Source organism: Sus scrofa, chromosome 13 (assembly GCF_054392235.1).
Source record: "Sus scrofa isolate SSC_HxYL_T2T_F1_AM1 chromosome 13, Sscrofa_HxYL_maternal_Yorkshire_Landrace_v2.0, whole genome shotgun sequence".
NCBI lineage: Eukaryota > Metazoa > Chordata > Mammalia > Artiodactyla > Suidae > Sus > Sus scrofa.
Genome location: NC_139395.1, coordinates 215,836,535 through 215,862,098, shown reverse-complemented (window position 1 = coordinate 215,862,098; position 25,564 = coordinate 215,836,535). Strand labels below are relative to the sequence as shown.

General features: G+C 44.3%; 1 protein-coding gene and 1 long non-coding RNA gene across 9 annotated transcripts in view; both read left to right on the top strand.

Moving 5' to 3' along the window:
* Positions 1-25,564, top strand: part of HLCS (holocarboxylase synthetase) — a 212,541-nt gene that overhangs the window by 124,902 nt on the left and 62,075 nt on the right. The window lies entirely within an intron of this gene.
* Positions 16,853-23,535, top strand: LOC146397886 (uncharacterized). The gene is made up of 2 exons (XR_014825195.1): positions 16,853-19,361; positions 19,657-23,535. It is a non-coding gene; the product is annotated as an uncharacterized LOC146397886 (long non-coding RNA).

The following is a 25,564-nucleotide window of genomic DNA, read 5'->3' as shown; positions in this document are numbered from 1 at the left end:
TTTGAAGTTCCCAAACCTGGGATCGAACCCGAGCCACAGCAGTGACAATGCTGGATCCTTAACCCCCTTAGCCAGGTAGCTCCTGCTAGAGATTATAGAGTCAGGTATCTTCTCAACCTGCTTCCTAACATGTAAATCTAACAAAGGTGGTCAGCAATTTCCGATTCATTTCTGACTCTTTGACTGACACAAGCCTCCTCCCTTTCATTCCAATGTTTATGAAAGCAACATCGAAAAATGTCTTCTTTTTTTTAAGTGAAATGCTAATTCCGTCCATTGACGTTTTGCGTCTTTTCATCCCTGAGTATTGCACAGCCCTGAATCTGTAAATCAGTGCCCGCGTTCAGTCTTATTTAATATAACTGTGGGACCAAATGCTTAGATTGCTCTAGAGAAGTTGGTCTCCGTTACTGTTTAAGTGATCTTCTTTGCTGCTTAGAAATGAGAATAATTTATCTGTGTATCTGGAATGTATTAGTTTCTTAGGGTTGCTGAAACATATGGCCATAAACTGGGTGGCTTAAAACAACAGAAAGTTATTCTCTCACGGTTCTGGAGGCCAGACGTCCAAAATCAGGGCGTTAGCAGGGCCATGCTTCCCCTTGTGGCTCTAGGGGAGACTCTCTGGCTCTTCCCTGTGGTCTTGGCGTTTGAGGGTCTGTACTGTCATAATCCAGCCTCTGCCTTTGTCTCCACGTACCTTCTCCTCTGTGCCTGTCTTCGTGTCTTCTGTCTCAGAAACGTCTGTGTCATTGGATTTAGAGCCCACCCTGGGGATCTCACCTCAAGATCTTTAACTAAATCTCCAAAGACCTTTTTTCCAAATAAAACATTCACAGGTCTGGGCAGCGGGACATGGGCATGTCTTTGGGGAGGGAGGGCCACCATTAACCCACCACTGAAGGGAGGACAGCTCGCATCACTAGGAAGCTGATGGCAGGAAGGGAGATAGAGTGTCGCTGGCCAGCTTCCTGGGAGGGCGGAGGCTTGCATCCTGGCGCCCGTGTAGGGAGAACTCTGCATACCTTCCTCTGCAGCTTGAGATGAAACTACCGCCTAGGTTTCACTAGTCAACCAAAAATGGGATGAAGTAACCTACAAATAGTTCTAAGTATTCTCTGGCTTTAAAATTGGCCCAGATTTCCATGTTACTTAAAAAGTGTGGAAAGAAAAACTTGGAAAACCATCAACTGCATACATGGTCATTTACCTAAGGATTATTCAGATTTTGGCTTCGTTTCAGGGAACATACTGATTTTGTTTTCAATTTATATTTTGTTGCTGTTCCCTCACCCTGACCCCACACCCCCCAGTGTAAGAACTTGGTTAGCTGTACAGCATATCAGGGTTTCAACAGGGACTGGGCTGTGCTGAGCCTGTGAAGACAAAAGCGGCTTTCATTATGGAGCTTGATACAGGGTTCATGATTACAGCTGACTTGCACATTTCTTGAAAATTATACTTTTATGAAAAACCAACTCTTCCAATGTGTAAAAATTACCACTCATTTCTTCCTGTTTGACTGCTGTAGATCTTACTAATGTTTGATCTTCAGTGTGCTAACATTACTGGGAAAGAATCTTTTTCTCTTTCCTTTTTTTTTTTTTTTTTTAAGACAAATGTCATTCCATTTCTGCTGATAATTTTGTGTTTGAGATTAAGGAGTTGTGATGCTCACACCCACTGGATAAGTTAAACATTAATGCCCTCTTAATTAATAGATTTTTTTTGGGGGGGGGGCTGGGATTTATCATTTGGATTCTTTCATTCTGTTTGAACTTTTCCTTGGTGCGGACATGGGTGGCCAAGGCGCTGTCTTGTATTTTTAAATGTCTAAAACTTGTTACAGTGTGTATTTGGGGAATTTTGAGTTGTGTTGTAAAGATTTCTATTGAAAAGGATACCCACATTATAAACACTTACACAATGTAGTTCATAGTTTTTGTTATGTTTTAGGTCTCCTTTATAAATAGCTTTCTGAACAATAAACACATCAAATCCCAGAGCTGAGACCGTCAAGGGCCATCCAGGTCAAGGGCCATCCAGGTTCCTTTATCATCATTCAACAAGCATTTTCTGATAAGGTTCCCATGATTTGGGGAAAAAAGTTTGCTCATTCCTTAACACTTATTGCCTTTTTGTTTGTTTTGTTTTGTTTTAAGCACCAGGATTTTCACAGAACTGCTAAGCAAAATAGTAGCCCTGTCTTAGCCTCAGGGTGAGCCTAGGTCCTGATCGTATTGTGCAATGGAGAAGCAGATTAACTAGCCTGGATAGGACTGCCCCTCTGAATGTGGAGTGGGGCTGTGTTCCAGAATAATCTTGTGATAGTGGCCAGGAGGAGTGGTAGATTGATGTGGTGACTGTGTCCCTAATCCAAGCAAACCATAGTTAGGGTGAGAATTCAGACAGTGGCATTGGAGATAGGAGTTGGGAAGAGGCCATGGGCATATTTGCATGGAATTCCTGAGTGAGAAGATGGGTTAGCTGTGGGCATGATTGGCTAGAGGATTATAAGCCAGGTGACTCCTGGTTGGAATTAAAAAAAATGGGGATCAGCTCTTTGGGGCTGTGACTGAAGCATGAGAAGCCCACAAAAAGAGGGCACCACCACCCCTGACGTGCCCGAAGGGATATTTTTGTGTCTAAAGATGACTTGGTACTGATTATTGTTGGCAAAACATGACATCTTTATGGTGGCTAATTAGACCACTCCAGGGCCAGGTCTGCCCTGGAACAGTTGATGCAGGACACGCAGGAACACCGTACTCCTGCGACACCTGATCCCGGTCCTGGATTAGGAGACACGCCCAGGCCCATAAACACGAGGGAGCAGGGAGCCCTGGTGTGGCCCCCTGTTCCCTTGGGGTGGGGTGAGGCCCCAGAGAAAGGAGCACCTCCCCAAGGTCTTCGGCCCTGCAGCTCAGAGCGGCTCTCAGAACTGTATTTGGATTTATGGGCCAGGGAGGGGCCCAGTTATAAAATTACTGCTTCCAACTGTAATCTAGAGCAATTGTGACTTTACAGCTTTGACATACGCTCTGGATTTAATCTTACTGCTAATAAAATACATTTTAGTTGTCAGTTGGTTTTAATCAAAATTTCGACCCCAAAGGTGAAAGTTATGATTGCTGCTTTCGCTGTCTGATTTCCGTGGGATTCCTACCAGAGATTCAGTACTGGAAAGCTTCTTGGCGCCATAAAACTCTTGACATAATATGAAATTAAAGTCTTTGTCACAATATTTAGAAAAGACAAAACTGTAAGTTGCTTTACTGATAATCTCAGTCAGATGCCTCGAAATCCCCTGGCTTTACATCTTGGAAACAGTTGCTTGCTCCGTTGGAAATGGCTCCTCCCCAGCCCTTGGGGTCCCTATGGGGTTCCATAAGGCTGGGACCCTGGGAATGGGTGAGACGAGGCTGGAGACTTTCATCTGGGTGTCCAGGATAGTGGTCTTCTTGAAAAGACTTCCAATGGCCAGTCCTTGACCCAGGCAATTCCTGATGGATAATTACTCTTTTCTTAAGAACTTGTTCTTGTTTGTCTATCTGAAGATTTATTGTTAAACTTGGAATATGAAGCCTTAGTCGTATTTGCTGGAAAAGTCTTTTCACGTATAATCTCAGTCTGCTGGACCCAAAGCTCTAGGACATACCCATCCTGGGTCAGGCTTGCGTGTCTCGCGCATGGTATTCCCGCAGTAAGTCTATCAGGCTTGGTCATGCTCGCATGCTCAGTCACTCTTGCAATGAGTCACTTTCTGGCTCATGGTGTCTCCTATACTTGGGCACACCTCGGCTCAGTTACTTTCTTTTTTGTCGCATATACCCACTCACAATTAGAGAAGAAAATTCACTTCCACATTTGGAATCAGATGACCTCACTGTGAAGAACCTAGGAGACTAATGTGACTAGTAAGTGGTAATGAAGAGCCATGGTGTGTCCAATGACAGATACTACATGCAAGCAAATTCTTTTCTGAGGGGACAAGAACCTGGAAAATAAAGAGCAAACTCCTGTGCTTCCTTTAGTCATCCAAATATGGGAATCAAAAGCTAAATGCTAAGAGAAGGTGTTTGTGAATCCTTTCAAGGTTCATGCTGCCATGAGGGCTGTCTTTTTAGGTAACATGTTTTTTCCTACCTACCCTTGAGGACACATTTTATTGACTCTTGAGTTAGCATAGTATTCATTTCTTAAATAAGAGAAAGCAATTTAAAGATAATTTTTGGCAAACAATGAACGGGGAGTTAGAGAATAACTGTCAGTATTAGGTCTGAGGCTCTGCCACTTATTAGCTGTGTGACTTTTGACCAGTCGCTTAACCTCTCTGTACCTCATTCTCCTTATCTGCAAAGTGAAAATAATGTATTGTGAGTATTAAATGAGCAATGGTGGTCAAGTGCTTGGAGCCATGCCTGGCACACATTAATCTGTCTGTGGCCACAAGGGTCCTTGCTTAGGCTGCCAAGTGTGGTTGTGGAGCTCTAGCTGTCACTTACTTTACTGTTTCGTGTTTAACCAACTGTCTTCATACATTAACTGAGTCACCTGTAAAGGAGGAGCGCTTCTCTGTTGTGTGCTCTACGTTAGAGCCTTCGTCGGGCTTCTCTGTGTGACTGTCTGCTGGGATTCCAGTCATGTAAACGGTAAGGTAAATCCTTGTGTTCTTTCCTTTCCATCCTCTTCCTCCTCATCAGGTATTTCTTTTACTTCTTTGCCCTTTCAGGTTATAGCTCTAAGCACATACAAGCCAGAAGGCCACTTGCCCAGGCAGTAGACAGGGCATGGGTGAGAGGTACTGATGCATATACAGTAGCAGTAACTCATCTGGGTGGGACTTTCTTGCTTGGCTCTAAAGGACCAAGTCATCAGTATCTAATTGAGCCTAAATGCCAATTTATGTGCAAGAACACATGTCTCAGGGAATTGAGAGCAGTTTTTTTCTCTTCCACGGTGGTGGTAGGAAGCTAGAAAATCTGAGCTGTAAAAGCATGGCGGTGGCCTGTGTCTCGGGCTGCTCGTCTTACGTCTAATCAGTTATCTTGATACTGTTAGACTAGGGCAAGTCACTGGGGAGCACTCCTAGTGAGATTCCTGAGTCAGTGAGTCAGAAACCAGTTCTGTAACAGAATGTAAGAAACTATAGTTTTTAAAAAGGTAGTTTTTAAAATATTTTCCCTTTTACCTCCTAAGAACACCTAACTCCAAAAAATGCAGTACCTAAATATGGTATTTTTCAATTTCCAGACAAAACAGTTCTCTTGATACAAGCGCTTTATTTCTATATTCTGAAAGTTCTAACTTCTTTCCTCCCCTTAGACCATATTCAAGGATTTCCATTTCTTCACTTTTCCTTTAAAACTTTTCAATAGGGCTTGGAAAGGGCTTTGAAAAAAAAGTATCGTATAACTTGTCGTATGTTCACTTGGCTATTTGAGAATATTAACTAGCTGTTAACTTAAATGTTAATTACGATAACCCTGAGTCTCCTATTTTAGTCTCATGAAATAATAGTTGAGGAAAACTCTTGGCACCTCCAGTTTCAGATGGCAGTCAGCATACATATGTTCATCTTCTCCCCTTTTGGAGCCCCCATTAAAATGAATGTATGCAAGTCAAAGTTAAACATCTTCAACATCAAAGAAAATAAGAGATTATCAGCAGAGGAGAGTTACACCATTTTCTAGAAGATGGAAAGCAGATGGAAGATGCATGTCTGGTGAAGCCTCGGGTACACTTGGGATCTGCAGTTCTGGGGGAGTCCACAGCAGAGTCCCCACAAGCCCTGAATTTGGGCTGTATCTGTTGTGAAGGACTGGAAACATAGAGGGCCATGTATATAGTCGGTTGTCAGTGCCCCGCTCCTCTGCACCCCCGGCAGAAACGGCGGGTAGTTCCAGCCAAGTAAAGTGTCCTGTCTTTAAAGAAAGGGAGTGACCTTCTGGTGGTAACTAGAGCGGTGAGTGTGGTATTGGCACCTCAAAGAAGTAGGTAGGTAGGTAGATAGATAGATAGATAGATAGGTAGATAGATAGATAGATAGATAGATAGACAGGCAGGCAGACAAACAGATATTTTGACGAGAAACACGAGATTTCTGAATCAGAGAACAGAACTTGTTTTCCTCACACAGAGCTTCTCAGCTTCCAGTCCCCATGGGGCGATGCGGCGAGAGGCCGATGTTACCCTCTGTGTTGCTTAGCCAGGGCTGCCATAACAAAGTATCACTGGCTAGGTGGCTTAGACAGCAGGCACGAATTTCCTCACAGTTCTCAGGCGAGAAGTCTGAAATCAAAGTGGGCAGGGTTGGTTCCTTTCGAGAGCCACGAGGGAAGGCCCTTCTCCCTGGCTTGTAGATAGCTTCCCATTGCCTTCCGTGTGTGTGTGTGTGTGTGTGTGTGTGTGTGTGTGGTGCGTCCAAATTTACTCTTCTTACAGGGATACCAGCCATACTGGATTAAAGTCCACCCTAATGACCTTTAATCACATCTTTAAAGACCTAGTCTCCAAATATAGTCACATTCCCAGATACCAGGGCTTAGGATTTCAACATGGTGAACTTGGCAGGGAGCGGGGCACACAGTCAGCTCCTAACAGCCTGCATGTGCAGCTGGCTTGTACCAAAGGAGAGGCCTTCCCGAATTAGGAGACTTGGACCTTTTATAGGGTGATTGGCACATCTGTCCCTCCTCCCCTCTGGGGGAGGGGAGACACTTTCCTCTGGAATATAAGCAAACCCTCTCTGGGGACAGAAAGCAAAGGGGGCAGCAGGAGAAGAGAATGGACAGTCACTAGGTTTTTACTAACCTGAAGTGTAAACAAATGGTCCAAGGAGATCCATCAGTCTCTGGAGTGAGGTACATTCTACCTCTAGCTTTCAAAGCGGATCCCCTCTGCTTTTCATTTTGTTTATTTATGGAGGTATAGTTGCTGTACACCAAGATGTGTTTTGTCTTTGGTCATCCTTTAATCAAATTGGCCTGTGCTGTTCGCTGTGAATGCCTGGACTGTGCAAAAATGTGAAAATATTCCTGGAGAATTGTATCCCAACTCTCCTCAGTCTTTTTATTACCTCGAGTTTGAATATGAATGGAAAGCCAAGGATTACGGAGAACGTTATTAAAACTTACAATGAAAAAGGCCAAGATAAACAGGAAAACTGACTACTGAGGAAAAATAGCAAATTCAAGGAAATGAATAGAATTTGAAAACATGTACTTAAGGATATGAATCTGCAGTCAAGAATATTTCATCCTTAAAACAAGAATAAGATTCTATTAAAGAGTTACAATATTGGAAAGGTATAATGATTGCCAAACTGAAAGAAATCGAGGCCAGAGTAAATATACAGTCAAGAAGGTGTTTTAGATAAGGACTAAAATATGAAAGGATGGGAAATATGAGAGAAGATACCAGAGTCTTGGAAAATAAGTCCTAAAGATCCAACTGACCTCATTCATACAGTAGCCACTAGCTGCGTGTGGTCATTTAAATTTAAATTAATGAAAGTTTAGTTCCTAGTGACCTAGTCTCATTTAAATTGCTTGGTAACCAGATGTAGCTCACAGTTATTGGGCAGGGCAGATTTATAGAAAATTTCCAGCAGGTTCTGCCTGGATACCCCGTAAGGAGACGAGAGAAAAGGGAGTAGAAAGGGGCGGGGCTTTTCAGATAAACAATCTGTGAATCCATGACTCCATGTTGAAAGGCCCTCCATACAGCCAAGCACAATGGATTTCTAATAGCTAATATCTAATATCTCTGGACATATTCTTGTGAAATTCTCAGGGACCCAAGGAGAGAGTGTTCTAAAACCTTTGAGAGGGATAAATACTAAATATTTATCCCTAAATATCTACAAAGGAATGAGAGAGCATTGTGCCGAAATTTGGGGGAAGATGATTTTAAGTCTAGAATGGTTTCCACCCAATTATTTGAGTAGAATTCATTCTTGACTTAAAATCGTTTCTACCCAGAACAGTCAATTCCAACCAGTTTCGACCCAAGGAATCAAATTTAAAGTCAAGGAAAGAGATTTGGGGAAACTACACCGGAAGTCTCAAAGTTAGTTAGCTTCATGCTTATCTTTTCTTAGGAAGTTACTTGAGGTTATGCTTTGGCAAAATAAGAAAGCAAGCCAAGAATGTTGAAAACATGAGAGCCAGGAAAGAGTGGGTCCAATTTATAAAAGCAGTTGAGGAGGTCCTGAGAAGACAGTCAGAAGGGAGGGCTAGGTGAACCCTCCGAGTGGAATGAACAGCACCCCGGGAGGCAAACCCCTGGAAGAGAAAGGAAACTGCAAGTGTGTGTATAGAGATGAAAATCATAGTAAAAACCTAGACCTGTGACATTAGTTTCCAGTGGCTGTTAGGACAAATCACCACAAACTGGGTAGCTTGCAACAATAGAAGTGTGTTCTCTCACAGGTCTTGCCGCCAGAAGCCTGAAGTCCAGGTGTCACTGAGGCCGTGTTCCCCTTGGAGGCTCTGGGGAAAGATGGTGTCTCTCAGCCTCTGGTGGTTGCCAGCCTCCTTGGCTTGTGGCTTCATCTGTCCCGTCTCTACCCTCATCGTCCTCTGTGTGTCTTTGTCTTCTTTCTCTTATAGACACTTGTAGGGCCCACCTGGGTAGTCCAGCATGACCTCATCCCAAGATCCTGCTTATATCTGCAAAGAAACTTTTCCAAGGGAGGCACCATTCCCAGATTTGGGAGATTGGGACATGGACATATCTTTTGCAGGCTACCATTCAACCTACTGTGTAACTATATCTTTTACAGAAAAAAAAGATCTTTTTAATATTAGAAAAATTCTCCATTGATAAGGAAATTATCATCCTGGTATACTGTTTGGCTCTGTAGTAAATAATATCCATACAGTTAGTGATGTAATTTGTGTGTCATTGAATAAAAGGTGGTATGTATCAATGAACCGATAGACAATAGAAGATCCCAAGAGTTACCACTGCCCTGAGAAGAGGTGTGCTTAGAATGGAAATGCCGTGGGTGGCAGAGTTGGGAGGAGAAGCAGAAGAGCCGAATGAAGTAGTTGAGTGCTTCTCTCGAAAACCGAGCCGCAAGATAAAACAGTAAGAGGGGTTGTTGGTATGTTGTCTGTCGTTTCATAGTCATTCAGTAGAACTGGCAACAGATGCACAACTAAGAGATGGATGATGGATAAAATTAGTTAAATCCTCACAGCAGGAAGCCAGAGGACAATGTATGAAGTTGCCAAACCATAAAAACCAGTCAGGGGTAGTTGGAACCAGTTAAATAAAACATACTGCATTTTGGAGAGCATTTTTTTAATACTAGTGTCAGAGGTTGGCTAGACCCAAGGGGCTTTTTAATCACACATTTTCCGCGATTAGCAGCATGGTCTGATAATCACACATTTGTCTTCCATGAGTGTTTCAAAATTTAAAATAGGCATATTGTCTTTTTCTGGAAACTAAGTTCTACAGCAATAATTTTTATTACATTTTCTTTTCCAGAAGGTGAGATCAAAGGAGTGATCCTGAAAATTATGCTTATGGTGGACTTAAGTAAAAAGGATTTATGCAATCAAATTTACAGATTGTTTTTTATTGATCACAACTTTTAGGCTAGGGATCAATTTTAATCTACTTGGCACCTTTAATTGCTTATCCACTTAAAAAATTAACTCTGGTGGATGGAAGAAGCCCTACTAATGTGAATTGTTTTTGCTGTTAGTGAAAATAAGGTATTATGTTATGTTATAATCAGGAGAAAAAATTGCTGAATAGGCCATTACCCCTTTATGAAGAAGGAAGGATGAAGGGAAGAGAAGTAGTCCCCTTGAGTAGAGTTCTGTTCCACACACTCTGTAATATTTTCAGGCTTTTGTTTCTGCTGGCTCCAGTGAAGCATTCATTCTTTTTTTTTTTTTTTTTTTTTTTTTTAGGGCCACACCCGCAGCACATGGAGGTTCCCAGGCTAGGGGTCTAATTGGAGCTACGGCTGCTGGCCTACACCACAGCCACAGCAATGCCAGATCCGAGCCACATCTGCGACCTACACCACAGCTCACAGCAATGCCGGATCCTTAACCCACAGAGCGAGGCGAGGGATTGAACCCGCCACCCCATGGTTCCTAGTCAGATTCGTTTCCCCATTCATTCATTCTGCAAACTTCTGGCTCCTGTCCATCAAGTGCTGAGCTCTTTGGAGACACAAGTGTGAACATTCTTTCAAGAAATTCGGCCCTGTTAGTAATGCTCCGCTCACTGCTCTATCCTGGTCCCTGGTTTTATTGCTTCCTCTGAACCTACGGAATCAGGCCTCGATCTGCACATACAACCAAAATTTAATCCTTTCTTCAATTCTCAGAACATGCGGAAGCCGTAAAAATACTCATCACTGAGTTTCTTTTTGACTTTGGGAATGATGTGTTCCTCCTTTCTAGCAAGGCAGTTTTTTCTCATTTCTCAGGTGAATACCCTCATCGAAGAACTCTTGTTGGCCTTTAGTACTTTTCTTAACTTTAAGCCCCTTATCCTTGTTTATTCTCAAATCAGCCTGCACGTAGAGGCTCCCAATGGCTTCTGCAAGGCCCCTCCATTCAAAGCCCGCACCAGACATCTGTGTTCTCCTGCCTCTTAGGTCTCCTTGGAGCACCACCCCTTCTGTCCACACCCCTCCCGCTTCTTGTCTACATTACTAGAACTCTTTTTTATTTTTTTTTTGGTTCCCAGGCTAGGGGTCAAATTGGAGCTGTAGCCGCAAGCCTCTGCCACAGCCACAGCAATGGCCAGATATGAACCATATCTTCAACCTAGGCTGCAGCTTAAGGCAATGCCAGACTCTTAACCCACTGAGCGAAGCCAGGGATCGAATTCTCATGGGTACTAGTCTGTTTTTTTTTTGTTTTTTTTTTTCCTGTCTTTTTAATGGCCACAGAGATTTCCAGGCTAGGGGTCGAATTGGAGCTGTAGCTGCCGGTACACCACAGGCACAGTGACATGGGATCCAAGCCACATCTGCAGCCTATACCACAGCTCACGGCAGCGCCAAATCCTTAACCCACTGAGTAAGGCCAGGGATCAAGCCCCGATCCTCATGGGTGCTAGTCAGATTCGTTTCCGCTGCGTCATGACGGGAACTCCGATCTACCGTAGAATTCTTCATCCACACATTTGACTATTCTTTTTCTGCTCTTCTTGATTCCTTTTGCCTAAGAACATGCCCACATCATAGTTGTACTTATTAAGCCAGTGCTGGACTCCCTATTGCCCTCACTTCCCACCTTTCTTTCATTTGAATATTTGTTCTGTATTCATTATGTGAACTTTTACTGGGAGGCAGTATAACAGAATGGAATTCCAGTTTCATTGCTAAGTGTGTAAACTTGGGCAAGCTTCTTTATTTGTAAAATGGGAGTAATGGTATGTTGTGAAATTTCGCTAACCGTATGTGATAAGGTGTACAACTTGATGCAGCCATTCTAGAAAGTGCCGCATGTTAGAACATTACTGTTTTGGTCAGTAAGAGTTGGAGATAAAGGAAGGCACATTGTAGGCATCAATCAGGGTTTGATTCCAGGTATTTTGAGCAGAAAATTGAGTGCACATGATTGTATACCTGGCAGATCAGTGAGAGGGCTGAAGATGTTGACTCTGAGCTAACTCCAAGAATGACCCAGGAAAGAGCTATTGAAGCGGCTCGCCCTTAAGGAAGGGAGGGGTCAGGGAGCCCCTGGACCTGCTGACTTAGGAGCATGTCCTATAGTAGAGACCAGAGGTCCGGTCTCTACTGCCTCTGCACATGCCTCTCTGCCTCCTGGGCCTTGGGATGCTTGATCTCACTGTTCCCACCAAGCCAGGGACTAGATGCACAATGGCCATAGCAGCAGGGGAGGGTCCCTGCCTTTCCTCCTCCTTCCAAATATCATGTAAGTGCATCTAATTGGCCAACTTTTGTCATATGCCTCCAAAGCCTTCCTTTTAGGGAGTTGGAGATGCTGTTTCCATCTGTGTCATGGTCAAGTCCTCCTTCCTCTTTTTTTTTTTTTTTTGTCTTTTTGTCTTTTTGTCTTTTCAGGACCTCACCCTCGGCATATGGAGATTCCCAGGCTAGGGGTCCAATCAGAGCTACAGCTGCTGACATACGCCAGAGCCACAGCAACACCAGATCCGAGCTGCGTCTGAGACCTACACCACAGCTCACAGCAACGCAAGATCCTTAACCCACTGAGCGAGGCCAGGGATTGAACCTCCAACCTCATGGTTCCTAGTTGCACTCGTTTCTGCTGTGTCATGAGAGGAACACTCTCCTTCCTCTTCTCACTTCTCATCTCTGGCCCCAGAGTTCGCCTTCTCCCCTCCTGTTGGTCTCTTGCCTCTAGAACCCTCATTTGCATCCTCAACCCTTCTTCTGAGATAGTTGCTCTGTAAAGTGTCACAGTGATCTTCCATCAAACTCTGGACCAAATCCAAGCTCCTCTTTTTGTTTTTAAAGACTCCACACGTGGGCACTGGAGATCTATCACTTCCTGTGTATCTTCCTTCACAGACTTAGCTCCGCTCTTCCTTTCATCTCAGGCTCAACCACCTAATGACTCGTTCATGTGCCTGCTTGCTGTTGCCTTTGTGTCCTCGTAGAAACAGCGTCATCACAGTCCCAGAGTGCTCTTTCCTCATCAGCCCATCAAACAGCCTTTGCAGCTCCTGAGACCCCTCTCCTGGGGGATGACTTCCCATGTGAGTGTGTTCCCTTTGAATCTCTGTTCATAAGGACCTTGGACCTCCGTTTTACATGTAGTGATTATTTTCATGCCAAATTATATATAAACTTGTGTGGGGATTGACATGTTTGTCACTTAAAAAGTTAAAATTAGTGCCTGACATATGCCTGTGATGTATTTGGAAAAAACAACCCACCAGCAACACAGTAGAATGGAAAGTAGAGGAATTAAGAAAGAAAACAGATACCAAATGATAAAGATAGAGAAGCAGGAGTTCCCGTCGTGTCGCAGTGGTTAATGAATCCGACTAGGAACCATGAGGTTGCAGGTTCGATCCCTGGCCTTGCTCAGTGGGTTGATGATCCGGCCGTGAGCTGTGGTGTAGGTTGCAGACGTGGCTCGGATCCTGCGTTGCTGTGGCTCTGGCGTAGGCTGGCAGCTACAGTTCCAATTAGACGCCTAGCCTGGGAACCTCCATATGCCTCGGGAGCGGCCCAAGAAATGGCAAAAAGACAAAAAAAAAAAAAAAAAAAAGAGAGAAGCAGAAATTCACTATGTGACCATTGGAGAGGCTCTTTTGGCCCTTCTTTGGGAAATATCGACTCCTAGAATTCTGCAAGAGCTTAAGAAAAGAATGAGTTTGTAGGGGGCAGTGGGATTAAAAGGCTCATTCATTGGGAAACGTATGAAACCCCAGAGTGGTAAAGATGACTATGTATTTTAAATATTGGATTAAAAGAACCGAAATTCTTCTGGGCTTGTCAAGGATTATTTCACAAGGTATGCAGGGTAATGCAAATCACAGTTTTTGAATGATTTCCCGCCATTGTCATTCCACTCACAGGTTGGAAGTTGGTGGGCTGCTTTGATTTTTGCAGCATTTTCGTATCACTCACTCTGTTCTAACTCCTCGTGCCGGGTGAAAACCCCTTGTCCCCTCCCTGGGTGTTTCCCGCCCTCGATGGCTTAGAAAAGATGGTCCCCGTGATTGCTGCCCTCTGAGGTCTGGGCTGGCAGCCTGCCAGCTTTCTAGTTCTCTCTTCATTGTTCAAAGCCGCATGTCATCAGCCAGCCTCTGTTATCCTTGAGATAATTCTGATTCCCACCTCGCCCCTTGTTCCCCAGGGGCCACCTCCCCAGAGCTGGACTGTGGCCTCCCAGATGTTACAAATGCCGTCTGTGGCTGACGGTCAGGACTGCTGATCAGTGCTCTCAGTTCTGCTAGTTGTGCTTATAGCATGTTGGAATCCTGGGGCTGGACTCCACCAGATCTGGTTTCATGCTGATAGAACCAGAGCCACCTCCTGCGTTTTAATTGAATCAAACCAATTTGGAAAATGAAGGAGGCTTCTTAAAAATCACTACGTACAATATATATGCATATGTTGTGTACATACATATACATATGTGCACATGTGTGTCAGAACCAAGACAATCTCCAGAGCTGGTTGACGAACACTATAGCTATTTTAAATACAAAGCCAGAGGAATTTGAATTCTAGGCAGCATAATGTTCAGAGTTTCATAATGGTTGATTAATTATTATTAATATTATTGGGTCCTAAAATAAGAGAAATCGATTATCTCACAGTTCTGGAGGCTAAAAGTTCTAAATGATGGTAGCAGTGGACTTGGTCCTCCCTGAAGGCTCTAGGGAAGAATCTTCCTTGCCTCATGTATCTGCAAGTGCTTGCCTGCAGTCCTTGACATCCCTGGGTTTGTAGCTGTATCATTCTAGTCACATGACCTCCTTCTCCTTCTGTTTTCACTTCATTTTCCTTCTCTGTGTATCTGTCTCTGTGTCCAAATTTCCTATTTATTTATTTATTTTTGCATTTTAGGGCTGCACATGTGGCGTATGTAAGTTCCCAGGCTAGGGCTTGAATTTAAGCTGCAGCTGCCAGCCTACATCACAGCCATAGCTGGATCCTTAACCCACTAAGTGGGGCCAGGATTTGAACCCTCATCCTCATGGATACTATTGGGTTTGTTGCCACTGAGCCACAGTAGGAACTCCCCAAATTTCCCCTTTTTATAAAGACATTGGTCATATTGGGTTTGGGTCTACCCTAATGACCTCATTTTAACTTATGTCTATAAAGACCCAACTTCCAAATAAGGTCAAATTTCTGAGGTACCAAGGGTTTAGGTCTCTCACGTTTTGAGGTGGGGAACATAGTTCCACCTGTCTGCACCCCTTACCTAGAATCTGTCAGCACAAGCCCAGACTCTGTGGTAAGTGGCTCCCAGCCCCCTCTTACTGGGATGCTCCATGCTTCTCTGTGTGCTTCCTTCTGCAGTGAGTTGAACGGTCTCCACTCTGATTCAGATGAGTTCCTGGTGGACATTCATAGCAGGGCTTCCAAAGTTGATTTTAGATTGTCCTGCATGCCCCTGTGGTATGAATATGCAACATGCTTTGTTCTGACGAGGCCAGTCTGAGCTCGGTATTAACCAGATACCCTCCCTCCCCTGCGGTTGCATAATATAATGGTTGAGAGCTTTTAACAAAACCACACAACCACCATTCAAACGTCTTGTTTTAGTTGTCAGTTAGCGTTTCTTTATAAACCACCGTCATCTGTAAAATAAAAGCACAGTAGCACTTACCTCCTTTGAAACAAGGATTAAGTGAAGTATCAAAGTCCTCACTCAGCCCTCCTGGGCACATGCTGCTATTCAGTGAATATTGGCAGCGATGATCCGTGGTGATATCAATCACTGGAATAAAATCATCGGATGATTATCAGAAATACACCTTGGGACATTCCAGGGTTTGTACAATTTCAGAACCACTGCAGTAGATTCGTCTTCAGGGATTCTGGTTGATTAAAAATTTTAACATTTCATGGAGTTCCCGTTGTGGCTCAGTGGTTAACGAATCCGACTAGGAACCATGAGGTTGCAGGTTCGATCCCTGGCCTTGCTCAGTGGGTTAACGATCCGGTGTGGCCGTGAGCTGTGGTGTAGGTTGCAGACGTGGCTAGGATCCCATGTTGCTGTGGCTCTGGCGTAGGCTGGTGGCTACAGATCTGATTAGACCCCTAGCCTGGGAACCTCCGTATGCCGCGAGAGCGGCCCAAGAAATGGCAAAAAGACCAAAAAAAAAAAAAAATTTAACATTTGAGAAGTTCCTATTGTGGCTCAGCAGAAACGAATCTGACTAGGATCCATGAGCATGCAGGTTTGATCCCTGGCCTCGCTCAGTGTGTTAAGGATCCAGTGCCGCCATGAGCTGTGGTGTAGGTTGCAGATAGGTCTCTGATCCAGCATTGCTGTGGCTGTGGTGTAGGCTGGCAGCTACATCTCCTATTCAACCCCTAGCGTGCGAATCTCCATATGCTGCAGGTGCCGCCCTAAAAAGACAAAAAAAAAAAAAAAAAAAGATTTAAAAAAAAATTTTTTTTTTTTTTTTTGGTCTTTTCTAGGGCCGCTCTCGCGGCATATGGAGGTTCCCAGGCTAGGGGTCTAATCGGAGCTGTAGCCGCCGGCCTACACCACAGCCACAGCAACGCCAGATTCGAGCCGTGTCTGCAACCTACACCATAGCTCATGGCAACGCTGGATCGGATCGTCGGCCCATTGAGCAAGGCCAGGGATCGAACCTGCAACCTCATTTTTCCTAGTCGGATTCGTTTACCACTATGCCATGACGGGAACTCCTAAAAATTTTTTTAACATTTCGTGTTTATTGTACACACTGTGTTGTAATGAAAATAACATAAAAAAATTCTGTGATCACACTAATATATTAGTTATTTTTATTTTTCTAAAAGCTCACAGGCCATGTCCGTAAGCAAAAATCAGTTTATGTTATAATTTCAGTGTGGACAGAATTTTGTGTTCATTTTTCACCAGATTTTATACTAGAAACGTGTTTCAGTGTTGGCACATCGCCTTCATAGTTAAAAATTACAGCAAAGGTGCATTAGCTTCCTGTGTCCCCTTTCTCCCCAGGCCATTGCTGCAGGTGCACCTGACTGCACCTCCCCCAGCTTGCTATGTGCCCTGTTGCTTCTCCACCTCTAGAACGTGGGACCTTGCTGGAGCCTGACTGGCATCACATGGGCACACCTGGGAAGAGAATTCCCTTGGGTCACCCCTTGACCAGGCGGGTAAACATACTCTTGGGCACACAAGTCTCTGGCATGATCTAGGCCGCTCCTCTGAAGAGTCCCTGGTCCCCATACACCTGCACCTTCCAGCGTAAACCCCCTGCCCTGAAGCTCTCACCTCGGGCTCCTTTCTGGGAAGAGCTGCGCCAAGACAGTCAGCAGAGCGGCCCAGTGTGATATTCTTTAGTGTTCTCCATCCTGGGGGATATTTAGGTCATTTCAAATTCCTGTGGTTCTGAAGCTCTATTGAACATTTTAATGTGAAAATCTGTGTATCTTTCAAAAGGAAGTCTTAGGACAGACTCAAGGAGCAAGGGCACCAGGTTAAAGACTGTAAATCTGTTCATGACGGGCTGTTGTTCATCACTGCTAACTTGCTTCCTAAAGGTTCTGTTAACTTAAAGCACCACCAACATGTGTTTGTAACCATTTGGCCACCATCTCTTTAGAGATTTAAATCAGGCCCTTTGAAAACGTCTTGCTCTTTATTTTAATTTGTGTTTCTTTCATGGCCGAGAGGGTCGTGCATGTGTCTTCATTCTGGCTTCCTGTGTGTGTGCCTCTTTCACCCAGGTTTCCACTTCCGTTCCGGGTCTTGTCAAGTCCCCTGGGGAGGAGCTTGCCACATAGCATGGTGCAAAGAAAGCCTAGAAGAGGGGGAAATCCCACAAGAGATAGCAGAGGTGGCATCAGATTTGGATTTCACCACACCATATGGCAACCTCTAGCATGGCAGGGAAGCCTGGGGAGGAGGGCTGTTTGCCGAGGTGCCTCTTTGATGGCTTGTTAGTGGGATTTCATCAACAACTTCTAGTTTTCATGGTTATATATAAGATTTCTTTCTTCACCTGTGATACCAGGGAGCCTGCAGGGTTAGTGGCCTACCACTGAATTTCTGATAATGTGACATTCCCCTCTACTGTTTTCATTGAGGATTGATGATATTTTAGTACCAGTTCTCTTCATTGTCCTCCGTCCTTCTTGTTGATGTTCCAGCAAGTATGGCATCTGCGCTCGTGGTGTTAAAAACACTGAGCGTCTCCAAGGACAACAAATTGAGTTTTGTCCTCTATGGATGGATAGCCCTGGTCTTCATAGTTCACATGCAGAGAGATATTTGTCTAGATAATGCATACACAAAAACCCGGTTGGGTCTAATTTACACAGGAGATCCTGACTCTGTACATCTGGTCATAGGAGGCTATAAATAAAGTAAATTACATAGGATGTGCCTTGCCCTGAAGCACATTCACGCGAACATGTCACATACCATCTCCCTGCCCTATTCAGGAACAGAGAAAGGCACGGGCAGAAAAAGGGGAACCAGTACATCCTGTAAATGGACTATTGTTAGTCTTATCATGGACGGAGTTCACGTGTTTTCACATACAGAGTACATGGAAGGATTTTTGAATCCTTAAAGGATGTTAGCAAGTTAGCATTTCTGGTTTCCATGGCAATTATGGTGTATAGTGAGGAGGTAGCCATAATGATTGAACAGACTTTTCCTTTTAATGAAGGACACAAGAAGAGGGGGTGTCCCAGGTGTGCGCAGGTACGGAGGGGAGAGAGGACCGTTTGTCAGCAAGCTGCAAGTAATTCCCTATTAACCAATGACTGTTACCTCCGCAGCCATCCATTGATTCAGTAAATATTTACCTAGTTCTTACTCCGCCTGGCATCAATATCCAAATAAATAGGAAATGGAGTTTGGGTTGGCTGGGCTTGTGGTATTTTTGTGCTACCACAAGAGGTAGAATTCATAGTTATATCTAGATACCGTATCTGCATCCAAGTCTTTATTCTTATATCTCCAAACAAGTCGATTGACTGGGGAGGGCCTGTGTGTATGTGCTGGTGGCCATCACCTGCGCCAAGTCCATCACGAAGAAAACCTCTGAGTTTGCCCTATCTTAGAAAACACTGTGGGAGTTCCTTGGTGGCTCAGCCGGTTAAGGATCTGGTGTTGTCACTGCTGTAGTGCGGGTTCGATCCCTGGCCTGGGAACTTCCACATGCCAAGGGTGTGGCAAAAACTAAAACAAAAAGCTTTGTAAATGTAAAATTATTCCAAAATGAAAGGTTTATTTTTATTTTTTTGTCTTTTTTTTTTTTAAAGGCCATACCTGTGGCGTATGATAGTTCCCAGGCTAGGGGTTGAAATGGAGCTGCAGCTGCTGGCCTAAGCCACAGCCATAGCAACGCCAGATCTGAGCCACATCTGTGACCTATACCACAGCTCATGGCGACACTGGATCCTTAATTCACTGAGCAAGGCCAGGGATCGAACCCGAGTCCTCATGGATACTAGTCAGGTTCTTTACCACTGAGCCACCACAGGAACTCCTGAAAAGTTTATTTTAATTAACGCAATTAATTAATTAATCAATGCTTTTTAGTGCCGCACCTGCAGCATATGGAAGTTCCTGGGCTACAGGTCCAGTTCGGAGCTGCAGCTGCCGGCCTAGGCCACAGCCACAGCAAAAACCCCCAGAACTCTGCTACTCCATATTTTGTTTTTCTGCAATAGAAAAACAGCTGTTTTCTTTTGTTGTTGTTGTTGTTGTTGTTGTTGTTGTTGTTGTTGTTGTTGCTATTTCTTGGGCCGCTCCCACGGCATATGGAGGTTCCCAGGCTAGGGGTCGAATCGGAGCTGTAGCCTCCGGCCTACGCCAGAGCCACAGCAACGCGGGATCCGAGCCGCGTCTGCAACCTACACCACAGCTCACGGCAACGCCGGATCGTTAACCCACTGAGCAAGGGCAGGGACCGAACCCGCAACCTCATGGTTCCTAGTCGGATTCGTTAACCACTGCGCCACGACGGGAACTCCAGCTGTTTTCTTTATAGAGTATTGGAAAAAGCTTGGATTTTTGAGTCTGACAGATCCCAGTGCATTTCTCTGGGGCCTGCTGGCCGCGTGACCTTTCTGAGCTTCAGGTGTTTCATCTGGAAACCAAGGATGCCACCTCCCTGAAGGACTGGGAGGGTTAGAGCCAATGTATGTAAAACGGAGACTCCTTGGAAGCCATCCCTCAGTGGCACCACTGGTATCACAACCATGATTATTGTTATGTTCAGATGCAACGTAGTTTATCGTCTGATAAGTGGTTTATAGGTTTAATGAAGTCACAAAGAAGTGATAGATGCTGATGTGAAAATGAAACGTCAGAGGGAATGAGTTAACTTCAGGTTTCTTCAGTGTAATATTTAATTTGATACCAAGGAATACATGTAGCACATATGTAAGTGATGAAATACAGAAACAAAGTGGACATGATCACACATTCATCTGTGCTCTTCTCCCTCCCTCCAGACCTCTCCCCCCACCCCCCAGCTGAACCTTGGGTTTCACTTCAAGGATGAATTTTTGCTAAACGTGACCGCCAACTGAGTTGCTGTAAATATCCTGAGCTCAATGTCCAAGTTCAACTCCATTCATTCTCTCATTCATTCACTTAGCAATGATAATGGAGTCCTTCCCACTTCTGGGTGTGCTTCCCTCCTGTGTTTTTGTTTTTCAGAGCCTCCTCACTGCTGCTTCCTCGGTTCCATGGTGCCTCCAGCATCTCTTGCTTGGCATTTCTGATGTTAGAACTGACATTGCTTTGTAATTTGTTTTAGTCCTTCTTGCAGGTAGTCCAGCCTTTCCCTCTAGTATATTGACAGGCACTAAAAACTAACTCGTCAAGATGTGATTTCTAGTCAGTATTAGGCCCACTACTGATAATTACAGATTTTTGTCTGTAATAAAGGCTGTACTAAATGCCTATGTAAATGCTCAGTCTCGACTGCATCATGATAAATGGCTAAATTATCTCTTAATTGAGTACAAGCAAAATACAATGGGAGACCAAGAGAAGTGTTCAAACACGGCAGCTTCTTCAAGGGAAATTGAATAAGTGCTCTTTCATGTCTGATTTTTTTAAAAGTGGGTTTAATGACACTGTTGTGTGGCTAATACTGTGGAGACACAGCCTCCCCCGAGTGCAGGCGCATAATAACAGTGTTTAAGCCAGCCGGTGGAAAAGGGCCTTCCCTGGCCATTTCATGTACTGTTTCTCATGTGATTACTTGGACAACCTAATGTAGAAATATTTTGGCTGCAGGTGTCACAAGTGACACACTGGACCCTCTCTCCCTAGTGTGTAGGGACAAAAGCAGGTTCTTTGAGACCAGCACTTTTAATGAACCGTCTTATTGTAGACACTCAGAATCTAATAGTGTGCCTTTTGGTGAAGTTGTTGAGAATTTTAATGCATTTTAGTTCTCATTCATCACGGCCTATGTGCTCCTAGCGGGAGGGTCTTTAGAAATAGGATTAACTTCTAGAGGAATGCATTAGCCATGCCACAGAAGTAGGCAATGTGCTAACTAGTCTGATAGATTGCTCCAACCTTCAAATCCTTCTGGCCGACCCCCTCCCCGACTTTTTTCCCTTTATTGACAGCTTCTCATTGAATGGCTAGAAGCATTAGTGTATTTAGGAGTTAGATGTTTTGTATGATCCTAGGCTGATCTCATATTCCCTTTCTGAAATTAATTCGACACTGCTTTACATGTTAATCCGCAAAGGATTGATTTGGAGAAGGTCAGAGCAGTGCAGCCTCAGAAAATGGAAGAAAAGCTCCACTTAGAACAGCTCATTTCAGTTCCCAGACCTAAGCCTGGCTGCCTTTTCATTGTGGCACTTAGACAGCTGTAGGCGGCTTGGACACCTCGCAGAATACATCAAACAGTGGGGTTTGATGTGGGCTCTAGGATCGTTGAACTAATTAAGTTTAGCTTGGTTAACCAATTGCAGTTTGCAAATTGAACAATTGCACTTTGAAAGCTTCTGACACAATAGAACACAGAATCTTCTTTTCAGGCATAAACATTCCCAATAATGGAGTAGTACTTTTTCAAAGAAGCTTATACCAAATCCACGCAATTGGGATGTCTCTAATGTAAAGTTCGTTTCACTGGTAACAAAACTCCAGTCTCCTTTATTCAGGGAATTGCATGACGTCAAAGACCACAAGCCCTGGTGTAAAGGGTGGGGAAGGAGGTGGAGTGGGGTGGGGGTGGAAGAGGGGAGGGTCTGAGAATGGAGAGATTTAGAGTCTTCTTTTTTTAAATGTAAAAATGTTGAGCCACGGTCAAACAAATGCTGGATCTGCAGCTACGGCCCAAGTAAGGGTTTTTAGAAGATGAAAACGCTATAAATCCAGAAAATCAAATGAAGGCCAATGCAGGGTCATTTGGAGAAAAGATTCAATTTTATGGGGAATGGCAGAGAAACCAATTAAGTCCCGACTGAGCAAAGACGCACATGCTAAGACCAGACTATTCAAATTCTAGTGAAGAAAGAAAGTATTGACGTTTATAATCTACCTTTGTATCCAAGGATTCCGTGTTAGTAGTCATGTCATTTTGAAAATAATATGGTATGAATTGCATCCTGTTATCTAATGCTTAATCTTTCATTTTAATGTAATCTTTATCTGTATCAAGTGCTTACTCTTTGCTCTGGAAAGTTCCTACGACAGTCATGGTGTATTACAGCCAAACAAGCTTGCTCAGAAGGCTTGCCAGGAAGGAGAAAGGCCAACTTTACTTTTTGCTAATGGAAGTCTTATTGGGATCTGCACAGTGGCAGCAGCTGCCTTCTCAGATCCTTTGCTTAAGTGATTAGGATAATTGTCAGACTTTTTGAAAATCATGGAAAAGGAAATATTACCACCTATTGCTCTCACACCTGTGGATATAAAACAAAAAGCGGGGATGTGGGCAGTGCTTAGATTACGGCTGCTGTGGCCTTCCTGCCTTTGGCACCATCGTTGCGATACTTGAGAATGCAGTCATGTTCTGACTCTCATCTGGGGTCAGCTAAGGTCCTGGTGCTTCTTGCTCATGCCAGGCCATCCCTTCCACTAGTATAGTTTCTGGGGAAAGGAAGTTTGGGAAATGTTTCTTGCTATTCTTATTTGTGGGTGTGGCTAGTGATAAAACAGGTTTAATTGTGCCTTTCACCTTCTTCTGGCTACATAATTTGTGATGTGCTAGTGAGAGAGCTCCTGGTGATCTAGATTAATCATATCTGTTTCTGAAACTGATCAGGTGGGACATCTGTTGCTTCTGGAATATTGAATTCTAATGAATGGAAAAGTTGGCTGTTTATTTCAAGATAAATGTATGTATTTAGTACTTATTGGACCAGGATTCTGGGTGTACCAACCCGAGCTGTGTGGCTCCACTTCCCAAAATAAATATTTGAGATAGAGCATTATCTCTGTATCAACATGTCTGCTGCCTGCATCAACTTATATATAAAAAATTGTTCATCCTTGGATCCAGCTAGAGAACTGGCTTTATCACTATGCAGGCTAAATGGAAGGAGGTAACCTAATCTAGGGTGACTAGTCCATGGTTTCAGAGTAATATTGAGCAATTCAAAACTTCATGCAGGAAGTTCCTGTCGTGGCTCAGCAGTAAGGAACTCGACTCGTATCCTTGAGGGCTTGGGTTTGATCCCTGATCTCGCTCAGTGGGGTAAGGATCCAGTGTTGCCTTGAGCTGTGGTGTAGGTCACAGACTCGTGGCACATAGCTTGGATCTGACATTGCTGTGGCTGTGGTGTAGGCCGGCAGCTGTAGGTAGCTCCTATTGGACCCCTAGCCTGGGAACTTCCATATGCCAGTGTTGCAGCCTAAAAAGACCAAAAAACAAAAACCAACCAACCAACCAAACAAAAAAAAACTTCATGCAAAGTAACAAAATAACAATAATTACCACTGTAGCAATGACAATATATTAACAGGGAGGTTATCAAACTCTTCCTCAATACTGTGCTTGGCGCTTGACACACTGTCTTCAATAATCCCTCACGGCATCACAGTGACACACTGACCCCTTTTTACAGATGTGGTTATGGGACCTGGGCACCAGTAGTGAGCACTGGAGCCGGGATTTAGCACAGAAGGTTGACTCCGGTGCTCTGGACCATCGCACCTTTGAGCTCCCTGAGTTAAGGAAGAACAATTGCCAAAAACTTAAAACCCCGGATAGGTGTCTCAGACTGAATAGGTGACTAATGGAAACATCGTATTCATGATAATCGGTGAATTGAGTAGTTTAATTTGGGATTTGGAATCATCCTCTGTGGATGCCTACAGTGATTTCTGATGTTTCCCCAGGTCACCGGTGACTTTTGCTCTGTCTTGAGTCAAAGGCATGAAGGAGACTGTAAAATCTCATGTACATACATACGCCCCAGGATCTGGATGTCTACCCGTGGCCTGCACAGGAGGGAGACTTTTCTCTAAATAGCTCTTGGAATGCAAAATGCATGCAGCGATTGGTGTGTGTGCTCTCGTGGCCCAGCTCGTGTCCCAAGAGTCCGGACACACCTGTCTTCTGTATTCTCTGTTTATTCCACCCACAAAAGCAGCAGCCCCAGGCCCTGCCATCAAGAAACTAAATCAATGCGAATGCTTTTGAACAATGCCCACATCCATAAAAAGCGCTAGTATGGAAAATCTGCTCACCTTTGCCTAGTTATGCTCTGAGGAATTTACATGTTGGGGCATTTTTCCTAATTAAGACAAAAGGAGAATTAGGAGAATGTCTGCCTGTTTTCTGGCCACTTGTGTGTCCACATATACTTTACTGTATATGTGGCTACAGCTCTGGGTGGCCAGACCTAGGGGGCATGGAGCACTTGTCTCCTGAGAGCTCACATGGGCACAGTGAGGTCCAAAACATAGACCCAAACAGGCTCATCCCCACTGGGGATGAGAGGCAGTCCCTGGAAAGCAGGCAGAGGGGAGGTGGTGGTGACAGGGGGCAAGGAGAGCCTTGGCCAGTTTTCTAGGCAGCTGTCAAGTGCTTTCCCCTATGGGCCAAACCATGGCCAGAACCTGAGGTCTCAAGTTAGTTTTTAAGAGCACTCATTTGATGAATCCTGTACATTTTATACCATTTTTCCTAGTTTATCCTAATGTGACAAGGCTTTGGTGCTGAATTCTTTTTTTTTTTTTGTCTTTTTGTCTTTTTGTTGTTGTTGCTATTTCTTGGGCCGCTCCCGCGGCATATGGAGATTCCCAGGCTAGGGGTTGAATCGGAGCTGTAGCCACCGGCCTACGCCAGAGCCACAGCAACGCGGGATCCAAGCCGCGTCTGCAACCTACACCACAGCTCACGGCAACACCGGATCGTTAACCCACTGAGCAAGGGCAGGGATCGAACCCGCAACCTCATGGTTCCTAGTCGGATTCGTTAACCATTGCGCCACGACGGGAACTCCTGGTGCTGAATTCTTAAATGTGTGGCTTTGTTTCTCAACAGTACAATGCATGCCTGTCTAAAACGGTTTGATGCATTTGCTTTTGATATGTGGTTTTCTCTTTGTTTCTGTTTTCCCCTTAAAACTAGTTTCTTCGTACATATGATGATAATGGTTATTTACCACAGTGGGAAATTAGAAGAAAATTCCAAAGAGACCAGATCTTTGTATTTCCCCTTACCTGCTAGAAGAGCTGCCTTAATTGCTGGCCTCCTTCTGCCTCACCATCCACATGTCCACACTATTGACTGTCCCTCACCTTGCCTGGCAGGGCTTCAGAAGGCATGGCCTCTGCACCAGCATCACCTGAGAAGCATTTGGACGTGGAGGCTCCAGGCCTCCTGGCCTCACCACATCAGGGTCCGCATGTGAAATTTACAAGCTCCCAGGGTGATGTGTATGCATCTTCAAGTTTGA